This window comes from Sus scrofa, chromosome 14 (assembly GCF_054392235.1).
Source record: "Sus scrofa isolate SSC_HxYL_T2T_F1_AM1 chromosome 14, Sscrofa_HxYL_maternal_Yorkshire_Landrace_v2.0, whole genome shotgun sequence".
NCBI lineage: Eukaryota > Metazoa > Chordata > Mammalia > Artiodactyla > Suidae > Sus > Sus scrofa.
This window is the reverse complement of record NC_139396.1, coordinates 40,827,143-40,851,606: the sequence shown is the minus strand read 5'-3', so window position 1 is coordinate 40,851,606 and position 24,464 is coordinate 40,827,143. Positions and strand designations below refer to the sequence as shown.

The 24,464-nt window shown below is 41.6% G+C and overlaps 1 protein-coding gene and 1 long non-coding RNA gene across 5 annotated transcripts in view; both read left to right on the top strand.

Annotated features, from left to right (window-relative positions):
• LOC110256746 (uncharacterized) overlaps window positions 1-24,464 on the top strand; it is a 437,041-nt gene that overhangs the window by 78,279 nt on the left and 334,298 nt on the right. The gene's annotated exons all lie outside the window — the stretch shown is intronic.
• Window positions 1-24,464, top strand: part of LOC146396506 (uncharacterized) — a 229,565-nt gene that overhangs the window by 163,125 nt on the left and 41,976 nt on the right. The window contains exon 5 of one of the 2 annotated variants that reach the window (XR_014826584.1): window positions 23,717-23,820. This is a non-coding gene — a long non-coding RNA (uncharacterized LOC146396506). Of the gene's footprint in view, window positions 1-17,219; window positions 17,496-23,716; window positions 23,821-24,464 lie in introns of those variants that run through there. The other variant, XR_014826583.1, reaches the window with a different exon arrangement.

The following is a 24,464-nucleotide window of genomic DNA, read 5'->3' as shown; positions in this document are numbered from 1 at the left end:
CTGCCACATGGGACCTGTTCCTGGCAGAAGAAGCCCAGGTGCAGAAGGGTGGGGGGCAGGAAGATGACTCATCCCAGAGCTTCCTCCTCATGTTCCTGTCCCAGGATAATCTGCCTCCTCTCCCAGTGCCCTGATGGGGTTCTTAGAGCCCTTATGCCTCGACCAATATGAGTTTCTCTTCCTCCTTGGAGGTGGAAGAAGTGCAGGGAGAAAGGACCACATGATTCCACAGTCAGTCACCCAGCCAGCAGGGTGTCTGTCCATGCTTGCTGCTGTGACAGGCTGGCTGCCTTTCTCACTGGGGTCTGTGACCTCAGCCAATGGGACCTCAGGCCTCTCCCCAGGCTCTTGGTTCGCAGGGCAGTTTTGTGTCTTGGCTGAGGTGCCCATGGGCCTGACTGCTCTGTGCTGGCCTCAGATGCGGTCCTGCCTGAAGCCTGCTAGGGTTAGGGCACTGGGTCTCCATGGGCAGGAGATGGGATGGGGGCCACACTTCACTTTCATGGCCGTAGTTTGATTTCTCTGCAGTAATTCACAGCACATCTCACTTATTCTTGCCTCTGACCCATCACTCAAGCTTCCCTTCCTATCTTGAGACCTTTTCTTTAGGACTATCAAGTTCAACTCTTCTTTCAAGGCTTTTGTCATCTCAACTCCAAAGTTCTTCCACAAATTTAGATTTATGTCTTACCGTCTTATACTTGTGCTCAGTGAGACCCACCAGGTCCTTATATCAATTCCAGCTCTTTTTTTATTTCTCTCACTGGTCAAAGTTCTTTTGAGTTATTTTCAGAGTTCTAGTTAATACACCTGTCCAACACTTCCAATCTGGTCTGCCTCTAATCTCAATGTCTCTGGATACCCAACTACTTCTTAGGGATCTGATTAAACTTAGTTAAACTCACTTCCCCAGTCAGCTCCAGTCCAGAGCTTGCCCCACAGCTGCTGCTGTCTGTGATCTTCTCCTCATCCTCATGGTCAATGCTGCTTTGCTTCTTCTGCCCTGTCCTCAGGTCTAGAGCAGAGTTGTCCTACTGTGACCCTGACCCCCTCGTGCTGGGAATGGAGGTTACCTTTTCATGTGGTTGAAAAAAGTTAAAAGAAGAACAAAATTTTGTGGAACATGAAAAGCATATGAAATTCAAATGTCAGTATGCAAAGTAAAGTTTTATCAGAACAGTTGTGGGTCACAACTCTCATTCATGCACTGGGTGGCATGATGGGAAGTTAGGGTGGAGAAGCCACACCATGTGACCTGCAGACCACGTGACCCAAAGACCATGTGATGCAGAGCCTAGAACGTTTGCTCTTTGGCGCTTTTGGAAGGATGTGTGCTGGGCCCCTGTCTAGATGCAGAGACCAGCCTCTCAGTATTCAGCTGCCTCCTGCCAAGGCTTTAATAATTGCATTTATTACTGAAATGATGTGGGCAGCAGTCACACCGCAGTCCAGCCCTTTTGCTGTTTTCTTAGGTCCACACCCCACACTCTCTCTCTTCCACTTTCTACCCAAGCCTCTCCCTGCCAGCAGTACCTGGAAGATTTCTCTTTCATCCACCACAGCTCAGCTCAGCTCCCCTAGAATGATGTCTCTTGGGGTCTTGCCTGGTTCTCAGGGCAACCCCAAGTGAGCAGATGTGGTTCCAGCTGTTAAGAGCATTGCATTTCTCAGTTTACTCTACCTTTTCTAAAAATGACCTTTAAAGAAAAAGCATTGTCTCATTGGTGATATATCAGATGCTTTACTATAATTTTTGTTTTAAGGTTTATTAAAATATTTGAGAAACAATATATCTGATAAATCATCCCCAAATGAAGTCTGTATATTAAGGTTTTCTAGAATCATAAAATTCCATCATGGCTCAAGGGGTTAAAGATCCAGCATTGTCACTGCAGTGGCTGGGGTTGCTGCTGTGGTGTGGGTTTAATCCTTGGCCCAGGAACTTCCATATGCTGTGGCATTGACCAAAAGAAAAGAAAAGAAAGAGAGGCATGGCTCATGATATGGGGTGGGAGGTGGAGGAATGTATTAAAATAAGACAAAGGATCGTTTTGGGTTTTAAATAGTTGAGCCAGAGGAGGAGGACAAGATGGCGGAGGAGTAGGGGGACACGCTCGCCCTCTCCCACAAACACAACAAAAAAAGCACATCTACAGAATAAATGACTCGCACAGAACAGCAACCAATCGCTGGCAGAGGAACCTAAACTCCAATAACGGCAAGAAGTTCGTGACATTGTTGGGCAGAACGGGAGAAAAGAGGAGAGTGAGAGAAGGTGAATCCGAGTGGGACGGGTGCTCCCGAAAGGGAACTGCGGAGGAGAAAGGGATCCCGCACCCTGGAAAGTCACCTACCGGCGAAAGATCAAACGAACCAGAGGAATCTCCAGATGCAGAGAAGAGTGTAGCAGTAAGTTGGAGTACGGAAAAGCCGATCAAGAACCCAACGGACCATCTGAACTATGGGCACAGTCACCAAAAATTGAGACGCCTGGGTGGGGGCTGGGCACCGAGACCTCGCCGCGGAAGGTTAATCCCTGAGAAAGGGCCAGGGGACGCCTGGGAGGGGGGCTGGGCACTGAGACCTCTCTGCAGAAGGTTAGTCCCCGAGAAAGGGCCGGGGGGCGCTGCCTGGGTGGGGGCTGGGCACCGAGACCTAGGCTCCAGAGATTAGTCCCCGGGCTAGGGGGGCGGGGCAGAGCGGAAACTGCTTGGGAGGTCTAGAAACCATTTGACGGAGCAGAGACTGCCTGGGAGACTAGAAAACAAAGCTGTCGCAGAGGAAGGGAGCAATACTCCAGGGGCGGGGAAGTGGAAAGCCACATCAGAGGGAACCTGGGAGAAGAGCCTGGTCTGCGCCCATGCTGGGGAGGGGAGAAAAGAAGGGGTGGGTCCCCATAGAATACCCCCCACGCCACAGCAAGCTTACAGGCCCGCTAGCTAGCTGAAAGCTGTGCTTCCCAGTGCATCCCCTCCCCCCACCCCCGCCACCCCCTACGCTCTCATGGACCTGGGGCTGCCTGCCATCCAGGAGGGCTGGCCTCAACAATTGCCTGAAGCCTACCACCGCAGGGGCTGTCCCTGCACAGGCCTGCTTGCCCTTTGGTGGGGCTACACTTCCGCAGAGCAACACCAAACACCACCAGCCCCCAAGAAAAGGCCTGCAGCCCAGAAAAGCTAGAACAAGCTTAGCCAGGCTGTGAATAGATCGGCCTAATTCTCGGACGGTTTTTCTGAGTCGGGTTGCCCTGGGGAGGAGCCTTTTCAGTTTCCAACGGCCCTGCTACCCGCCCAAGCCCCCAGGGGTTGCCCCACTCCCGTGAAATAACTGGTCAGCACCACCAGCCCCCTGGAAGAGCCCCTGCAGCCCAGAAAAGCTGCAACAAGCTCGGCCAGACTGTGAAAAGATCCACCTACATTCTCAGGCTGTCCTTCTGAGTTGAGCTACCCTAGGGAAGAGCCTCTTAGGTTCTCAGTGACCCAGATAGCTGCTCCAGCCCCCATGGGGTGATGCACCCCTGAAGAGCAGCTGCCCAACACCGCCAACCCCCTGCAAGAACCCCACAGCCTAAAAACACCAGAGCAAGCTCTGCATGACCAAGTGGAATCTGCTACCATCGTGGTGTGGACCTTCCAGTCCTGTCTGCCCTCAGGAAGTCCTCCTTTGCTTCAAAGAAACACTGTTAGCCCCATCAACACTCCAGAAAAGCCACACTGCCTCAAAAAAGATTGACCAACAACGCCAGCCCTCAGGAAATATTCCACGGCAGTGACAAGGCAAACACTGCCCGATAATGGAGAGTACAACTCCCTCAGGAGAAAGAAAACAACAAGCAAGATGAAGAAGCTGAGAAACCACCCCCAGTCAAACCAACAGGAGAACTCACCTAAAACAGTCAGCAATGAAACAGATCTCTGCAGTCAGACAGACCTGGAGTTCAAAAGAGAAATAGTGAAAATACTGAAGGAATTAAGAGAAGATATGAACAGTAATGCAGATACCCTCAGAAAGGAACTAGAAAATATAAGGAGGAGCCAAGAAAAACTAGAACATTCATTTGCAGAGATGCAAACTGAACTAGGGGCAGTGAAAACCAGAATGAATAATGCAGAAGAACGAATCAGTGATATGGAAGAGAGAATAATGGAAATCACTCAATCCGGTCAACAGACAGAAAACCGAATCAAAAAACTGGAAAGCAATATAAGAGACCTATGGGATAATATAAAGTGGGCCAATCTACGCATAATAGGAATTCCAGAAGGAGTAGAAAAAGATAAGGGAATGGAAAATATATTTGAAGAAATTATCACTGGAAACTTCCCAAATCTAAAGGATACTGGGTTCAAGATACAAGAAGCACAGAGGGCCCCAAACAAACTGAACCCAAACAGACCCACACCAAGACACATCATAATAAAAATGGCAAAAGTTAGTGATAAAGAGAGGATCCTAAAGGCAGCAAGAGAAAAACAGAATGTTACCTACAAGGGAACCCCCATAAGAATATCAGCTGATTTCTCTACAGAAACACTACAGGCCAGGAGGGAATGGCAAGAGATATTTAAAGTGCTCAAAGGAAAAAATACGCAACCTAGAATACTCTATCCAGCAAGAATATCATTTCAAATAGAAGGGGAAATAAAAATTTTTCCCAACAAACAAAAACTTAAAGAATACAGCAACACAAAACCCAGGTTAAAGGAAATATTGAAAGAGCTTCTCTAAACCAAAAAGAAAGGAAGGAAAGGGAAGAAAAAAGAAAAGAAAAAAAAAATAAAAAAAGAAGAAGAAGAGGAAGAACTAGGACTGAGGAAACTGCAATCAGAGAACAATCAATCAAATAAGCCAGCATACAGATTTAATCATGAACATGCTTCAAACAAAATAAAATTAAAAAGAAAAAAATAAAAAAGAGTCATCAAAACCATAAAATGTGGGCAAGGGATGTCAGGAGGTAAATAACCCTTTTTGTTTATATGTATGTTTCTCTTCTTAATTTTAATATAGTAATGAAGTGTTTGAACTTACAGGACCATCAGGCTAAAACACACAATTATGGGAAGGGGTTAGCATACTTAAAAAACAGGGCAACCAGAAGCCAAAACCAAATATTGCATTTGCAAAAAATGAAAAAAAAAATACACTCAAGCAGATAATAACAGGAGACCATCCAACCAAAAAAAAAAAAAAAAAGAAAGGAAGAATGGAGAACCATAGAATCAACTGGAACATGAGGTTCAAATGGCAATAAATAATCATCTATCAATTATCACCTTAAATGTCAATGGGCTGAATGCCCCAATCAAAAGACACAGAGTGGCTGAGTGGATAAAAAGGCAAAAACCTTCAATATGCTGCCTACAAGAAACTCACCTTAGGACAAAATATACATATAGATGGAAAGTGAAAGGGTGGGGAAAAATATTTCACACCAATCGACATGACAGAAAAGCAGGAGTCGCAACGCTCATATCAGACAAAATAGACTTTAAAATAAAAGACATAAAGAAAGACAAAGAAGGACACTATTTAATGATTAAGGGATCCATCCAAGGAGAGGATGTTACTATCATCAACATATATGCCCCAAACATAGGAGCACCCAGATACACACAACAAATATTAACAGACATAAAGGGAGATATTGATGAGAATACAATCATAGTAGGAGACCTTAATACCCCCCTCACATCAATGGACAGATCCTCTAGACAGAAAACCAATAAAGTAACAGAGATCCTAAAGGAAACAATAGAAAAGTTAGACTTAATTGATATCTTCAGGATACTACATCCAAAAAAATCAGAATACACATTCTTCTCAAATGCTCATGGAACATTCTCAAGAATCGACCACAAAGCGAATCTCAATAAATTTAGGAGCGTAGAAATCATCTCAAGTATCTTCTCTGACCACAATGCCATGAAATTAGAAATCAACCATGGGAAAAGGAAAGAGAAAAAACCTACTCCATGGAGACTCAACAACATGCTACTAAAAAACCAATGGGTCAATGAGGAAATCAAAAAGGAAATTAAAAACTACCTTGAAACAAATGATAATGAAGACACAATCTCTCAAAATCTATGGGATGCTGCGAAAGCAGTGCTCAGAGGGAAATTTATAGCAATCCAGGCCTTTCTCCAAAAAGAAGAAAGATCCCAAATTGACAACTTAACCCTCCACCTAAATGAATTAGAAAAAGAAGAACAAAAAAGTCCTAAAGTCAGCAGAAGGAAGGAAATTATAAAGATCAAAGAAGAAATCAATAAAATAGAGACTCAAAAAACAATAGAGAAAATTAATAAAACCAAGAGCTGGTTCTTTGAAAAGGTGAACAAAATTGACAAACCCCTGGCCAGACTCACTAAAAAGAGGAGAGAAAGAACCCAAATAGCCAAAATTATAAATGAAAAAGGAGAAATCACAACGGATACAGCAGAAATACAAAAAACCATAAGAGAATACTATGAACAACTGTATGGGAACAAGTTTGACAATCTGGAAGAAATGGACAATTTTCTAGAATCTTACAGCCTGCCAAAACTGAATCAAGTAGAAACAGACCAACTGAACAGACCAATCACTAGAAATGAAATTGAAGAGGTCATAAAATCACTCCCTACAAATAAAAGTCCAGGACCAGATGGCTTCACAGGTGAATTCTGTCAAACATATAAAAAGGGAACTGTTGCCCATCACCTGAAACTCTTTCAAAAGGTTGAAGAAGAAGGAATACTCCCAAAGACATTCTATGAGGCCACCATCACCCTCATTCCAAAACCAGATAGAGATACCACCAAAAAAGAAAACTATCAGCCAATATCATTGATGAATATAGATGCAAAAATTCTCAACAAAATCTTAGCCAACCGAATCCAACAACATACCAAAAAAATTATACACCATGACCAGGTTGGGTTCATCCCAGGTTCACAAGGATGGTTCAACATACGCAAATCAATCAGCATCATACACCACATTAACAGAAAAAAGGTCAAAAATCATATGATCATCTCAATAGACACAGAAAAAGCATTTGGCAAAGTTCAACATCCATTCATGATCAAGACCCTCGCCAAAGTGGGTATAGAGGGAACATTCCTGAATATAATCAAAGCCATTTATGATAAACCCACAGCAAATATAATACTCAATGGGGAAAAACTGAAAGCCTTCTCACTCAAATCTGGAACAAGACAGGGATGCCCACTCTCACCACTGCTCTTCGACATAGTTTTGGAAGTCCTAGCCACAGCAATTAGACAAACAAAAGAAATAAAAGGCATCCATATAGGAAGAGAAGAGATCAAACTGTCACTGTATGCAGATGATATGATACTATACCTAGAAAACCCTAAGGACTCAACCCCAAAACTCCTTGAACTGATTAATAAATTCAGCAAAGTGGCAGGATATAAGATTAACATTCAGAAGTCAGTTGCATTTCTGTATACCAGCAATGAAGCATCAGAAAAGGAATACAAAAATATGATACCTTTTAAAATTGTACCTCACAAAATCAAATACCTCGGAATACACCTGACCAAAGAGGTAAAGGACCTATATGCCGAGAACTATAAAACTTTCATCAAAGAAATCAAAGAAGATGTAAAGAAATGGAAAGATATTCCACGTTCCTGGATTGGGAAAATCAATATTGTGAAAATGGCCATACTACCCAAAGCAATCTACAGATTCAATGCAATCCCTATCAAATGACCCATGACATTTTTCACAGAACTAGAACAAACAATCCAAACATTTATATGGAACCACAAAAGACCCAGAATCGCCAAAGCAATCCTGAGAAACAAAAACCAAGCAGGAGGCATAACTCTCCCAGACTTCAAGAAATACTACAAAGCCACAGTCATCAAAACAGTGTGGTATTGGTACCAAAACAGACAGACAGACCAATGGAACAGAATAGAGAATCCGGAAATAAACCCTGACACCTATGGTCAATTAATCTTTGACAAGGGAGGCAAGAACATAAAATGGGAAAAGGAAAGTCTATTCAGCAAGCATTGCTGGGAAACCTGGACAGCTGCATGCAAAGCAATGAAACTAGAACACACCCTCACACCATGCACAAAAATAAACTCCAAATGGCTGAAAGACTTAAATATACGACAGGACACCATCAAACTCCTAGAGGAAAACATAGGCAAAACACTCTCTGACATCAACATCATGAATATTTTCTCAGGTCAGTCTCCCAAAGCAATAGAAATTAGAGCAAAAATAAACCCATGGGACCTCATCAAACTGAAAAGCTTTTGCACAGCAAAGGAAACCAAAAAGAAAACAAAAAGACAACTTACAGAATGGGAGAAAATAGTTTCAAATGATGCAACGGACAAGGGCTTAATCTCTAGAATATATAAGCAACTTATACAACCCAACAGCAAAAAAGCCAATCAATCAATGGAAAAATGGGCAAAAGACCTGAATAGACATTTCTCCAAAGAAGATATACAGATGGCCAACAAACACATGAAAAAATGCTCAGCATCGCTGATTATAAGAGAAATGCAAATCAAAACTACCATGAGATACCACCTCACACCAGTCAGAATGGCCATCATTAATAAATCCACAAATAACAAGTGCTGGAGGGGCTGTGGAGAAAAGGGAACCCTCCTGCACTGCTGGTGGGAATGGAAACTGGTACAGCCACTATGGAGAACAGTTTGGAGATATCTTAGAAATCTATACATAGATCTTCCATATGACCCTGCAATCCCACTCTTGGGCATATATCTGGACAAAGCTCTACTTAAAAGAGACACATGCACCCGCTTGTTCATTGCAGCACTATTCACAATAGCCAGGACATGGAAACAACCCAAATGTCCATCGACAGATGATTGGATTCGGAAGAAGTGGTATATATACACAATGGAATACTACTCAGCCATCAAAAAGGATGGCATAATGCCATTTGCAGCAACATGGATGGAACTAGAGAATCTCATCCTGAGTGAAATGAGCCAGAAAGACAAAGCCAAATACCATATGATATCCCTTATAACTGGAATCTAATATCCAGCACAAATGAACATCTCCTCAGAAAAGAAAATCATGGACTTGGAGAAGAGACTTGTGGTTGCCTGATGGGAGGGGGAGGGAGTGGGAGGGATTGGGAGCTTGGGCTTATCAGACACAACCTAGAATAGGTTTACAAGGAGATCCTGCTGAATAGCATTGAGAACTATGTCTAGATACTCATGTTGCAACAGAAGAAAGGGTGGGGGAAAAAACTGTAACTGCAATGTATACATCTAAGGATAACCTGACCCCCTTGCTGTACAGTGGGAAAATAATAAAAAAAAAAAAAAAGAAAAAAAAATAGTTGAGCCAATGGTTTTTTTTTTTAACTTTTTTTTCCCATTTTTTTATTACTCAAATGAATTTATCACATCTGTAGTTGTATAATGATCATAACAATCTGATTTCACAGGATTTCCATCCCACAGCCCACATCCCCCCACCCCCCAAACTGTCCCCTCCAGAGACCATAAGTTTTTCAATGTCTGTGAGTCAGCATCTATTCTGCAAAGAAGTTCAGTCTGTCCTTTCTTCAGATTCCACATGTCAGTAAAAGCATTTAATGTTGGTGTCTCATTGTATGGCTGACTTCACTTAGCATGATAATTTCTAGGTCCATCCATGTTGCAAAAAATGCTGGTATTTCATTCTTTTTAATGGCTGAGTATTATTCCATTGGTTTTTTAAGGTTAAAAAGATGACAGTTCAGTAAAATCCTGATGTATCTTCATAGTAGCAACAGATACAAGTTGTGAATATTAGCTGACATGGTTGAAATAAAGACATCTTTACAGATACCCAGGAGAAGTATATGCAAACCTTGCCTGAAAGGTCATATAATTAAGGTACATCCATGTTTACTAAATAATTACCCTCTTTTTTGTGAACTGTACAAATTACAATTCTTAGATCATTATATCAGAGGAACAAAAGTGTTTCTGAGAAAAAAGTGAGGTGATTGAGGCCCCGAGAAGCAATAATTCACTTAAGTTCCCATAAGAGGTGGATAGTGGTCATTGTCCACCTGAGACCAGGACTTGGGGTTCCTGCCCACCCGCCCCTGCACCTTTGTGCCACCAGCTCCCTAGATTTCTTTTAACTTTTCTCCTAGTAATTAACAGTGAAAGCAAGTAAACAAATACAGAAACAAACTCTTCATTTCACATATTTAACATGGGGTGCACAATTATCTAAAGTCATAATCTTGACATGGCGCTAAGTGTAGGAAGTTGTTCAGGGAGACAGTTGTGCCCAGGATGCAGATGGGGGTGGGGGGCAGAGGCCCCTTCCCAGCTTCCTTTGTTAACAGCACAGTACCCAAGGCCATCAGCTCCACTGAGCTGCAAAAGCAATGAGTATTTTATCTCCTAGACTCTTCCACTGTTCCTATTGTCCCGCCTCATCACTAATTTAAGATAACTTGATGGCATTTAAGTAGGAGAAAAGAATTTGTATGTAAATGAGGGAGAGGACAAAAATTGGCTATTAAAGTCCATTGGATTTAAGAAAATTTCAAGTTTGATTAAGAAACCATGACTCTACAAAAGTGTTTAATAATATCTGGAGACTTCTTTTCTATTAAATTATTTTATTTTGAGACTAATAATGTGATTTCTCTTCGAGTCAAATGAAGTCTGCCCGCAGCTTTGTAATAAAAGGCAACAAGGTAAAAAGTCGCTGAAACTTTGTCTGCCTGAGCTGTATGTAGCATTACAACCATTTACATCAGTGAGCAGGGGCATTTCTGCTACTTTGTTCTTTTTTAAAAGAGAAATCTGACTTTTTCTCATGATGTATATGTATATGAGGGGTGTGTATAAATACACTTATAATAATAAAATTATTATTATAAGAGAACTATGATCTACTTCACATAGATATTTCAAAGCTTTAAAATCATGTAAACATGGGAGTTCTCTCATGGCTCAGTGGTTAGCAAACCCAACTAGGATCCATGAGGATTCGAGTTTGATCCCTTAGTGGGCTAAGGGTCCGGCGTTGCTGTGAGCTGTGGTGTAGGTCACAGACACGGCTTGGAGCTGGCGTTGCTGTGGCTGTGGCGTAGGCTGGCGGCTGCAGCTCCCATTCAACTTCTAGCCTGGGGACCTCCATATGCCTTGGGTGCAGCCCTAAGAATAATATCATGTAAACACACTACAGGGTTAAAACAATTCATGTTAATGGTTATCATTTGAAGGTAGTCACTGCTAATCTCTCAGAGAATGTGGGGCACCTTACAGTTGTAAGTGCATTGTAGAATGACATATTTATGGAAGAACACAGCAGAGGCCATCCACTCAAGGTTGAAGAAATAAGAATGATTTCCTGCCATCAAATCTGGCCCTTGGAAGCTCACTAGCTCCAACCTCTTTTCTTAGGTGGGAACAAGAGTAGGGGGTTCCAGACTGAATTGATCAGTTATAAACACTTGATACTCTACTTTCACATTTTGTTTTAGTTTTTAAACATCTAAAATATTGAGTAAATGTATCAGTATTTGTTTGGCAAGGAAGAGAGAGAGGGAGAATATGATGTGTGTGAGAGAATGAACCACTGTATACATTTTCCACCATAATGGGGCAAGTTGAAAGACATTTCATAAAATTGAAAAGAAATAAAATTTAACTCTTAAAACAACCTTTTGCAGTGCTGCTGTTGTCAGTCAGCTTTGACCTTGATTTATGGACAGATTGTCCAGGTGTCCTCTTGTTGGGGAAAAGAAAAGCATTCTGAATTTGTTCCCTGAAGCTTTACCATTGATTTCTCAGAAGGATCTAAGGGGGGTGCGCTCCTTGAAATCATTTTCCTTTATACATGACATTGTGCCAATTTTGTATAAATTCTAGACTTTCAACCTCTTATATCTATGTGTATTGTCATGCTCCATTGAGTTTTTCGGCTTGTTATTTAACAGATTTTGTGATTACAATGTCACCCTATTCCCTAGAGTGTGACTGTAATTCTCAAGAGAAGTTACGAGCTAAATAAGATTTTCAACAACATTGAAGAGCACAGGACATTCTTTTGTGTTGTAACCTCTTCCCTCCCCCCACCCCCAAGATATATCTGTGTCTGAGTCCCTGGTACCTGTGAAAAACGTTATTGTATGTGGCAAAGAGGACTTTGCAGATGCAGGTAAGATTATCTTGGGTTATCTGAGTTATCCCAATGAAATTACAAGTTTCCTCTTACAGGAAAGAGGGACATTGTGTGGTTAGACAGGAGTGAGAAGGATGGGAGAAGATTTCACAGTGCTGTGATTGCTGACATGCGCCATGAAATGTGATGTCTCAGGAGTTGGAAACCGATTCTCCACTGAAGCCTCCAGAAGGGGTTGGAGCCCAGCTGACACCTTGATTTTAGCTTCATGGCACCAGTTTTCAGATTTGTGTCCTTCGATCTGCAAAATAATCAACCTGTGTTTTTTAAGCCTGTAAATTTGTGGTAATTTGAAACAGCAGGGTAGGGACCTAATACTGACATGGCTGAGCAGTCTGGTAAAGCCTGTGAATACAAGTTTGTGATACAGCAAAATACAAACATCCATATTCATATATTAATTGACAGGATAAACCACTTAAAATAGAGACAGGTTAAAGTTCAGTGTGATCCTTCAGTGTTTATCACTGTGGAAGCTGAGTGCTTGTGGACTGTGAACTATTCACATTTCATGAGTTGTAGTGTCTTACAGAGGGTTAAGAATTGAAATTCAAACAATCCAGATTTGTGAAACTAACATTTTTTTCTTCTTCTGACTTTGGTCAATAAACTATTGTAGATGTGGAATGCTGGAAAACAAAGTCATTGTCTGGGCATCAGTTTGCCTGTATGTGATTTCACTAATAACTGAATGACTATGGGATGAGGAATGATCCAGTATTTGGCTAACAAGAGAGTTGGATGCAATCTGGATCTGGGTTTAATAACTACCACAATTTCAAATTAGGCACGAGCATAAATAATATTTTGAGATATCTGTGATACCATTGTGTGATATGAAAATACCCGTGCTATTTGTGACAAAGTGACAGATAACACTAATACTTCTTCTCCACATTTATAATTGAATGCAATGCTCAGTTTCACCTCCAGGCATTTATAGGAATAAAGAGAATTTTTTTTCATTTTTTCTTTCCTTTTCATTTTTTTAGGGCCACACCTGTGGCATATGGTTCCCAGGCTAGGGGTTGAATCAGAGCTGTAGCTGCTGGCTTACACCATAGCCACAGCAATGCCAGATCCAAGCCATAGCTGTGTTTGTTACCACTGAGCCACAAAAGGAACTCCTAAAGAGGAATTTTTGTCCAATCTGAGATCGTGGACTGTCTTCCCAGGTTAGAAACCACCAGAATGGAAGCAGAACAATGAGTAGTTGACGGATTGGAGCTAGTCCTCCTCTTCCTTTTCACTCTTATTTTTGAGGGGAAGGACTGTCTTTCTTATGGAGATGTCACATTAAAATACGCAAAACACAAGGAGCACAAGATGGTCTGTCTTCCAATGTCCTGCCAGCCCTGAGCATGGAGCTTTGTGTGGGTGGGGTTAAGGACTTTGAGCTCTCATCGTCTCTATCCGCCTTCTTTTCCTTCCTTAATCAAAGTGTTTCTTTTCTTAGGGAGGCAGGTAATTCTTGTTTATTCTTCCGTAATGAGAACATTACATTCTATGTCATGAGTGAGAAACTAGTGGGAGGCAGAGAGTAGAGGTTAGGTAGGTTAGATCAGATCATTTTTGCATTGATATTTGTTAATATGTTGCCTGGAAGTTAAGGGGAAGGGGTATTTAGTTGTCTGTATTGTCATTTCCTCAAGGAAGTTCTAGAATCTATTTTGGCATGAATATCCTGATGCCCCAAGCCAATCCAACATCTGCTACCTAAAAAAATCCTGTCTTTGGATTTCCTGTCATGGCTCAGTGGTTAATGAATCCGACTAGGAACCATGAGGTTGCAGGTTCAATCCCTGGCCTTGCTCAGTGGGTTAAGGATCCGGCGTTGCCGTGACCTGAGGTGTAGGTCGCAGATGTGGCTCAGATCTGGCGTTGCTGTGGCTGTGGTGTAGGCTGGAGGTGTAAGTCCAATTAGACCCCTAGCCTGGGAATCTCCATATGCCGTGGGTGCGGCCTTAGAAAGACCAAATAAATAAATAAATAAATAAACTAAAAAATCCTGTCCAATCAGGGAGTGGGTTGTATGGTCCAAAAGACAAACTTTAGTTGTTCAACCTGCCTTTGGAAAGTACACTTTTCAAACATGCAGATGGGTGTCCACTGATTTAAAGAGTAAAGCGCCCAGTGTTTAAAATTCAGAGAAACAAAATGGACTCGTTTCCTACAATCCTTTGTAGATTTAATGTTGCTCATTTTTCATTTAAAAATCCCTCTTCTCTGTATAAAAATAGTGCTCTTATTTAACTTGCTGTCATGAAGACAAATCGAAGCAGTCAACAGGGTAGTAAAGCAGAGCTCTGTTGAAATGTAGTCAGTAAAAAGTCCAGCTATGTTGGCGTTTTTCAGGGTTTGCATTAAAGCAAGAGAAATGATAACTTGCCAAAGCGCAAACCAGGCAAAACAGACATCCAAGTTCAAGAGGAAGTTGAATCTGGAAGCAAGGTCTGAGCTCTTTCAAGACGACAAGTAACATTGCCCTGGGTCCTCCTGTGACTGCAGTGGATTTGTTCCTATTTCTTATCCTTGTGGGCTCAAGGTAAATCCCATGAGGTTTTAGAAAGGACCCAAGGTGTGTTATGGTGAGTGGGAACAGATAATAAATCAACAATTTGATGCTGCTGGTTATAATGGAAGTTGTTGGTCAGAGCAGAGACTGGATTAATTTTGAGGGTAAAAATGCATCAGAAATCGCTGACTGAAAGTTTTAGAAAACTGTGGGGAAGTTTATTTGATTGAACATTGAAATGTTGAAGTAACATTCACCATGGAGGGAACATTCCATTCCCAATGACTGATTTCTTGGCGTGTCATCTTAGATTTCACAGGTTTTGGTTTGGCTCTCTTCCCTCACTGACCAGCCACGCTCATTGGTAGCTGTGTGTATACTTGTGTGTGTGTGTGTTGAAGTCAAATAGAACATGGATTCATGAACGTGAACTTCAGATTGATCAGGGCTCCTTGGTATATGGAGGTCATGATGGGCAGCAGGGAGGGCTTTACCAGTTAGTTACTGACCAGAGCAGCCATGTACAGATTTGCATGTTCTTCAGGCTGTGTCCACGTGGAAACACCCAGAAGTCAAAGCCCAGACATCCCTTGGCCCTCAAACACACTACCAAGGGCTGTACCCCAGTAACTTCCTTTGCAACAAAGACTTGGGAATTCACAGTCATGCATGCACTCCATTTGTGCACATGTGCACACTGTGTGTGGGTCTCAGACACAATGGTAGCCTGTGGATGCAGGGACAGGGGTTAGGAGGTGATGGATCTGTAATCAGTCTCCATGAGAAAGAGGAGAAAGAGGCTGAGGATTTCTTGGTTAATGAAAGAAAAGAAAGCGGTGCTTTTCATTTGAACTGCCTCTTTGGGCGGGGGCAATGTGAGCACTATGAGCTGGTTATGTCAAAATGCCCAGCTTTGTCCCTTTAGCTGCCTTTGAGGATTTCCAGTCATTTCTTTGGTCTTTTGGATGAGTTGAAACTTGAACACTCTTTTTTCATCTTACTGTTGAGTCACTTAATATTGGGCAGATGAGTAGTGGACGTCTACCATGACGCCGTTCTAAGTGTTCTCCATTCCCCGGTAAACATGACAGTTTCTGCCCTTATGGAGTCTGAGTTGAAGTTGAGGCTGTAAATAGACAATTTCATCCTGCTTTATCCCATGGGACTCTGGAGGCCTCGTTTTTAAGGAAGAAGGGAACTAACATTTACTGAATTCTGACCCAGGCCTTTGCATGCATTCATTACATTGTTACTGAAAGTGGATCCAGCTGCTCCCTGCTTTAAAGCCAATGAATGGGCAAGGTTGGTGGAAAGGCAAGTTTTCTTTATTTCAAATGCCAGCAACTGGGGGGTGGGGAGGGAGGCACACTTCTGTCTAAAAGCTACCTCCTCACACTGACAACAGTGGGTGAGAGCTTTTAGAGTCTGAGGGAGGCAGCTATATGCAGAAACAGCACAATCAGCTTTGACAGTCACCTTGAGATTGGTCATGTGATGGTCTGACCAGCGTCTTCTTGATTGTTTTAAGTCCAGTTAACTTTCAACTCCAGGGTTGGTTTGTTTCCAATTTCTTGAGGCCAGTTCTCAGAATTGTGGCAGCTTATGCAGGGCTACAGTCTGGTCATCATGCAGTTAACTTCCTCCACCTGGTGGGGGTTTCAACATCTACAAGACAGCTCACAGGACATGGCTCAGAATATGATCTATAGCCTTTGAGGAGGAACTAAAGGTCCTTGATGTTGCTTAATGACTAGACTATGTGTATTTGGTCTCATTAACTGTTTTCCTTTGCTTCTGCATTTTCTCACTTCTCTGATTAAACTTATTCTTTGACTAAAGTTTTTCTACAGAAAAAAGGCAGGTGGAGGACATGGGGGGAGGACCATAGGGTCCTGCTTAGCTCCAATATCATACTTAATCCACTGAGGAACTGAGGTTTTTAGACCGCCATAGGGTGGACTCTTTCTTCACTGCTTTTTAAATGGATATTGGTCAAACTGCTTAGCCTCCCTGCATACCAGACTTCCCAGTCTAATAAAGCGGTGAAATGAATCATATCTCCTGCATGGGGTGAACATTAAATGACATAAGGTGATTTGAGCACACTGTCAGAACTCAGCATATTTCCTCTCTTACATTCTCCTGTGTTTCATCCAAATCAAGGTCCTTGTTCATCTTTCCCGTGCAGCTGTCAGGAATGGAATTCCCATAATGTACAGGTTGTTGGGAAAGAATCCAGTGGCACAGATCTCACGACAAGTGGGCAGATAGATCTTGCCCACCCCTGCCAGTGCTCCAGGACACACAGCGCCTGCTACCTCGGGCTTGAACTGACGTAACTGTTAGTTCTGGGCTATGGTTAACAGGGGTGTTTATTGTTTACCTGTGTGACGTAGGTAGGACGTGACGCTGTGGGAGCAGGGAGTGCCTTTCCTTTCCAGCTATTTTCTAAAATAAAAGCTTGATTTCTTCCTCTGTTCCCTTTTAGACAGTGAAGCATGTAGATTTCACCAAAGAAACGGCTCATGATCAGAGCTTCCAAGTAGATGTGTCAAAGCTTCTGCATCTAGAAGAAAAGATGATCCTAGAGGAGGCTTCCGACCCTGGGACCAACCCCTTAGAGCCCAAGGGAGGAGGATGCTGTGCCAGACGCACTCCGTGTTAGAATTTATTGCCCATATGTATGTTCAGAAAATTTATTTCAAAAGGCATATTTACGTGCTTTGAGAAGATAGTACATATCTGTGATTAAAAACTCCTGCTGTAGATGTAGTTTCCTTAAGATCCTTGTTGCTGCTGACAACACACACACACACACACACACTGCTGTTCACTACTCTCAGATCTTTGCAGTGACCCTTGTTATTTTAAATAATAGGCCGTTACTTTTATTTATTGTTTCAACAGCCATAGTGGCATCTTTAACACCCACCTGATTAGTGAGAATGTTTCCTGTTATCCTAATTCTTGACTCTTCTTTCTCTCTTCTGCCTCTTTCATCAGTGCTTTTGCTTTTGGATTGGTCAGGTTCACCTCAGGTGTAAGAGGCAGGAGGAGGAGGAGGCCACCAGGCAAGGCAGTCACAGAGAAAGGTTTAAAAAGATGTGGTCTTTAAACACAATGTGCTTTCTCTGCCATTTACTTCTTGGATTGTCTGCCTCATGGCTCTCACACTTGGCTGTGTGTGCATAGAATTACTTGCAATGTTTCTTCAATCTGCAGCTTCTAGCATTCGAGCCCTAGAACTCCTGCTTCTGGGTCTTGGGACACATATGGAAATGTGCATCTTTACCAGGGATTGCAGACAATTTTGGAGCAGGTGGCCCTCAGAACAGCAGACTCTGCTTGCTCTGGTGGTGAGTGCTGGGAACACAGTACTCTTTTTGGGCCAAGATTGCAGGAGATGCCGTTGTAACTGTGAGCCATATGCATCCTGAATCTAGGGTATCCCAAGTCTAGTACTAAATCTAGTGGGACAGCCAGCTTATCTAGAGTCCACACTCACTCACCCAGCTCCGGCATTTTTGGCAATAACTGCAACCCAATGAATGGAACGCTGGAAATACGTTCAAAATGATGATCCTTCACCCCTCGTGTAAGAGCTTATGCTCTGGATTAACAGAAAGCACCAAGATGCCTCAGTGAGAACCAGCTGCTTTAGGGAGTGGTTCACCTAGTCTTTGTAGAGGTAACTGGAGCTGCTCCCCAGGAAGACTGCTCAACTGAGAAGTTTACTGAACTCTAAATAAGAAATCGAGGATATTTTCCCTTGAATAAATGAGATGTTGGAGCTAGCCCAGAGGGTTTTAGTTCCATTTTTCCAGTATACCAGGAGAGATGCCGCTGAGATTTTCCTTTAATTTTGATGTCATGGCAGAAACCTTAGATGTCCATCCATCTCTAGGATGGGCAAGGGGAATATACTGTAGGAAAACTTACTTCCTTTGCATCTAACATCAGGGAGAAATTACAGCACCTAACAGACGCATCCCTGCTGCCCTTGAGGGTGTAGAGGAGAGCCCCTGCGCCTGCTCTGGATTCAGGCATCTTACCTAATGCCTAAGACGTTGGGGAAGTGAAGGTCCAGAAGAGGGCGCTAGATGATCAGCGAAAGGACACAAGCAGCCTGCGATGTACAGGAGTGGGCTGGGAAAATCGAGCATTTCTTAAGGCAAGGGACGGATCCCTCTGTGGTCCGCAGAGCAGACCCTGGGATCTGAATCGGGTGTGGGTTGTGGGGCAGTGGTGCATAAGGGTGTTCTGGACCAGGTTGAGTCCCCAGGGGGGAGAGAGCTGTTCTGGAGCCACTTTAAATCCTGTTCCAGAGGACTCTGCAGTGGAGGGGGCTTCCTGGATTTCCGGGGACAGAGGGACCCAACGTGCCTGCGCAGGGTGTGTGTGTGTGTGTGCTGGGGCGGGGATGAGGGTGAGGGGAAGATGGGGTTGACTTTATTGCTGCCTCTGTAGGTGGAGCCAGTTGTCCTCAGGCTGGATTGAAAACCACACCTGCCACCCAAGGACAGGGGTCAGCCGTGGGCAGCCCTACCCTTGGAGGATAAGGGTCACATCCGCAACTAATGGGAGAAACCAGCACGAACACACTTGTCTTTTCCCCTCTGTTCCAAACCTGCCCACGTCAAAGTTAGGAAATAAGTGGCAGGAGAGGCACTGAGGTTGGGGAAGTAGAACAGAAGTTGAATGAAGCCCCTTGTAGCCTCTGAAGCTTGTCTCACCCAGGACAGGCAAGATGCTTGACTTTGAATAAAACAGGCTTCTAGAAAATTGCAGGCTGGATATTTATGACTATTCTTCTGCTTGAAGGTGAATGGAGGGCAACTTATTATCTAACAGTGATTGAAGAGGCTATGGACTTTCTCAGAGATTTCATGCAGGGATAGATAAAGAACTAGGCTCACAGAGTAAGTTAAAGGTCAGTGCTGCAAAGAATAAAGTTATTTTCTGATTGAACCAGGTGAGTCCTGAATGTTCAGCTTAGCAGTTACCTGCCTTGCTTAAAAAATCAGGCAACACACAGTGGCTAGAACCAGCTTATCTTTTTGTTGTTGTTGTTATGTGAATATATGTTTTCTTTTTTTTAAAATGACTTTTTATCACAACATAGTTGATTTATGATGTTGTATTAATTTCAGGTGAAATTAACCTGAAAAATTTAAAATCAGCAAAGTGATTCACTTACACACACATATATATTCTTTTCCAGATTCTTTCCTACTATAAATTATTATGAGATACTGAATATAATTCCCTTTGCTACAGAGTAGGTCCTGGTAGTTATCTATTTTATATAGTGTTGTGTATCTATCTATTAATTCCAAATCTTAATTTATCTCCCACCTCCTTTCCCCTTTGGTAACCATAAGTTTGTTTTGTATGTCTGTGGGTCTTTTTCTGTTTTATAGATAGGTTCATTTGTGCCATACTTTAGATTCCACATATAAGTGATGTCATATGATATTTGTCTTTGTCTGACTATCTTCACTTAGCATGATAATTTCTAGGTCCATCCATGTTGCTGCAAATGGCATCATTTCATTCTTTTTTATGGCTGAGTAGTATTCCGTGTGTGTGTGTATGTGTGTGTGTGTGTGTGTGTGTGTGTGTGTGTATGTATATACACACCACATCTTCTTTATCCATTCCTCTGTCGATGGACATTTAGGTTGCTTTCATGTCTTGGCTATTATGAATAGTGCTGTTATGAAGACAAGGGTGCATGTATCTTTTCAAATTAAAGTTTTCTCTGGGTATATGCCCAGGAGGGGGATAGCTGGATCATATGGTAGTTCTATTTTTAGTTTTTTTGAGGGACCTCCATATTGTGCTTCATACTGGGTATACCAACTTATATTCCCACCGGCAGTGTAGGAAGGTGGTTCCCTTTTCTCTACACCCTCTCCAGCATTTGTTATTTGTAGACGTTTTGATGATAGCCATTTTGACCAGTGTGAGGTGATACCTCATTGCAGTTTTGATTTGCATTTCTCTAATAATTAGCAATACTGAGCATCTTTTCATGTGCCTATTGACCATCTGTATGTCTTCTTTGGAGAAATGCCTGTTTAGGTTTCCTACCCATCTTCTGGTTGGGTCGTGTGTTTTTTGATACTGAGCTGTAGAACCAGCTTATCTGGACTCGATTTACAGATGAGAAGAACAAACTTAGTATTTGGAAGGTTTTGCTGAAGTAAGTGCAGCTGTGAACAGTTTAGAAGTATAAGACAAAATTGAGTTTTGTTGCAGAGGAAAAACTTGTTCAATGCACACCTTCAGTCACTTCTGCAGTTTTCAGAAAGTGCCTTTAGCCTCCTTTTATGGTTGGCTGAGGCAGCAGCTAAGCCTATGACATGAGACTTTTACTGCTTTGGGGATTTCAAAGAGTCTACTCTTTTGCTGTCTTCAGCTTTCTCCAGCCTGTAAAAATTCATGCAGTTGAATTGAAATATCTGTTTTCTACTAAGAATGTAGAAAATGAAATCACAGGGTAATGTCATCAATCTAAATTATTTAAATGACAATCTCCTTTTTCCTGAATTTATAAACTTCTCAATGCTGGTGAACCTGTTAATACAGACTTGGAAAGGATATGGCATATTCAAACAGAATATAAAAATCTTAGACATAAAAGGAAAAATAAAAATAAACTGGAATATGAATTTAAAGAATTGTAATCTCTGCCTTACCGTTGGAATTCACAATCTTCCAAATAATCTTTAGGACAATGTTGATTCTTAATTATGTGACTATAGTCACTTTATTAAGTGTTATGTTTTGGAATACAAAGAAATGCTGAGAATGGAGCATTTTTTTTTGAACTAATATTGTGTAGTTCTCATGAGCATTGGTTTCTACTATTGCACTAAGTATAACCTCTCCAGGAGTGGGTTGGAAGTGACCACCTGAAGTGATTCCCAGGCAGGGGTGGGTGGGTGCTCTTAGGGTTAAGGCATCGGCCAAGGAGTTCCCACTGTGGCTCAGTGATAATGAACCTGACTAGTATCCATGAGGATGTGGGTTTGATCCCTGGCCCTACACAGTGGGTTGAGGATTTGGTGTTGCTGTGACCTGTGGTGTAGGTTGCAGATGCTGCTTGGATTTGGCATGGCTGTGGCTGTGGTGTAGGCCAGCAGCTGCAGCTCCTATTCGACACCTAGCCTGGGAACTTCCATATACCACAGGTGTGGCCCTAAAAAAAAAAAAAAAAGACACTGTCTGAGCTTCCCCGGTATCTGCAGGGTGCAATCTACCCTTAGCCCAAATCAAGGAGGTGACTAGGCTCTCATCCAAAATTTGAACTCAAACTGCCCCATTCCAGCCTTATTTTATGGAAGCATTATTAGAAAAGGCTGTCTCAGGGCCATAGTTGGCACCGACTCCTCAGTAGGCTTGAAGCTGTGTCCTTGAGTCAGAGTCTAATGGCTGAAAAGTGGTGTACTTGGCAGTGAGTTTGCCCTTACCAGACGCCCTCCCTGGGCTGCTCTGAGGTTTTATGGAGGTCGCAGCAAGCAGGAGGCTTATGAAATTTGCTCCTTCATTTACTCTGACGCTGCCTATTACATTATTTAATGTGCCCTATATAAATCCCCATATGAGACAGTCTTTTAGAATTTTGTTCCAGGAAAAAACAAACAAAAAAACCCCAACAAAACTTGTCTCCTATGAGGAAATCATGGCAAAACTTCTTTCTGATCCTAGGAACTATTTATCTAATTACCTAAGATTTATCTGCTTACGTTTTATTGACAGGGTTTTGAAATACTGTTTCAATTTGTTCAACTTTCAAGTCAATATTTTGTATATTGTTTCAAATTATTTTTGAGAAAGAGTAGAAGTTAACAGATTGAACTAATAAATAATCCTCCAGGATTTGCCTTCTTACAAAAGTAGTCTTAGAAAACTACCTTTTAGGAATGTTCTAAACACCAAGTTCTTTGAAAAGTATAATGTCAAATATCATCCTTATTTAACATGGCGATAACATTACCTGTTTCATGATGCTATTGTTGTGGTGATCATGAGAAATAACTCAGGGAAAACACTTAAAACAGAACCTGAACTCTCCACCTGAAAACAATTGTCAAATATGTATTGAATTTATTTATGCTCCATAATGGCACATAATAATGAATCTTGCCCAAAGAGGGTGTTTATTTTTATTTTATTGCAGTTTTGCTGTTATTATGTATATTTTATCAGGTCAAGCCTTAGATATGCAATAAGTATAATCGTCACATAAAAATAAAGTATTTTATTTACTGATTTTTAAAAACATACACTTTAACTCATTCATTTTTTAGAATGTTTTCTTCCATTTCAAAGAAGCAATATTTTGTTCCTTTTTATATGAATAAAATTTTGCTTCTTTGAAGCACAGAAAAAAGAACAAAATAATGCCATTTGCAGCAACATGGACGGAACTAGAGACTCTCATATTAAGTGAAGTAAGTCGGAAAGAGAAAGACAAATACCATATGATATCACTTGTATCTGGAGGCTAATATATGGCACAAATGAACCTATCTACAGAATAGAAACAAAAGCACGGCTATAGAGAACAGACTTGTGGTTGCCAAGGGGGAGGGGGAAGGAGTGGGATGGACAGGGATTTTGGTGTTAGTAGATGCAAACTATTGCATTTGGAGTGGATAAGCAATGATGTCCTACTGTATAGCACAGGAAACCATATCTAATCACTTGTAATGGAACATGATGGAGGATAATGTGAAAAAAATGTATATAAATGTATGGTTGGGTCACTTTGCTGTACAGTGGAAATTGACAGAACATTGTAAATCAACTATAATAAAAACATTTAAAAGAATCAATAAACAGCATCTAGTCTTTGTTTTTTTGATATGGTATTTTCTTCATTTCATTCTCAGCTGGATTTTTTTTTAAGGTTTTTGAAAGCAATTCTTATTTTCGTCTCTAAGTTTTTTTATTGCTCTTACTCCACCTTTCTCTTAGAAGAACTTCAAAGGGCACAGAGGCAGCTGTCTGAGTTGTATGCTAGAATACACAAAACCATCATCATATTATTGCTGAGATGCTTTCCAAGACACTATTTTCTGGTAAGATAATTTAATAATATGTGAGTAAAATAGTAGAATGAAAACTATAGTTAAACCTATCTTTTATAAGAATAATAATTCTTGTTTTTCAAATCTGTTGATGAAATACATACTTCCTGGAAAAATCAACCTGTTAGAAGGATAGATGTCTTATTAAGGAAATTTAAAGCCATGTGTGCTTAATGTTTGCTTCAGTGAATTACCTAGACTGGGTTACCTGTGAGTTCTTAAGCTCATACTTTGTTAAGTACACTGTTTCAGACTACTGCTCCTTGGTGGTTTCTTCGAGTTCTTAGAAGCTTAGTGACCTTATGTATCAACCAGTTGAAGCAAGTAATACTTATTTCAATAACCACTAGACTTATGCAGCACCTTAGCCATCACCAGGTATAGGTATTGGTTAGCAATGATGAAAAATTGAGAAACAATGAATAGTTTTCCTGCCTGCCTTGCAATCTTTCTTCCCTCCTTTCTAAAAATATGAAAGCCTCTGGGTTAATATTTTTTTGTAACTTACATACAGACCAAGTAAATGGGGTCTTCCAATCCATATCCAACTAGGTTATTGGTTACTTAGAAAAAAAATCTCCTGGAATAGTGTGTGCCTGTGTATAATCAATGAAGCATTCATTTCTACCAGTTAT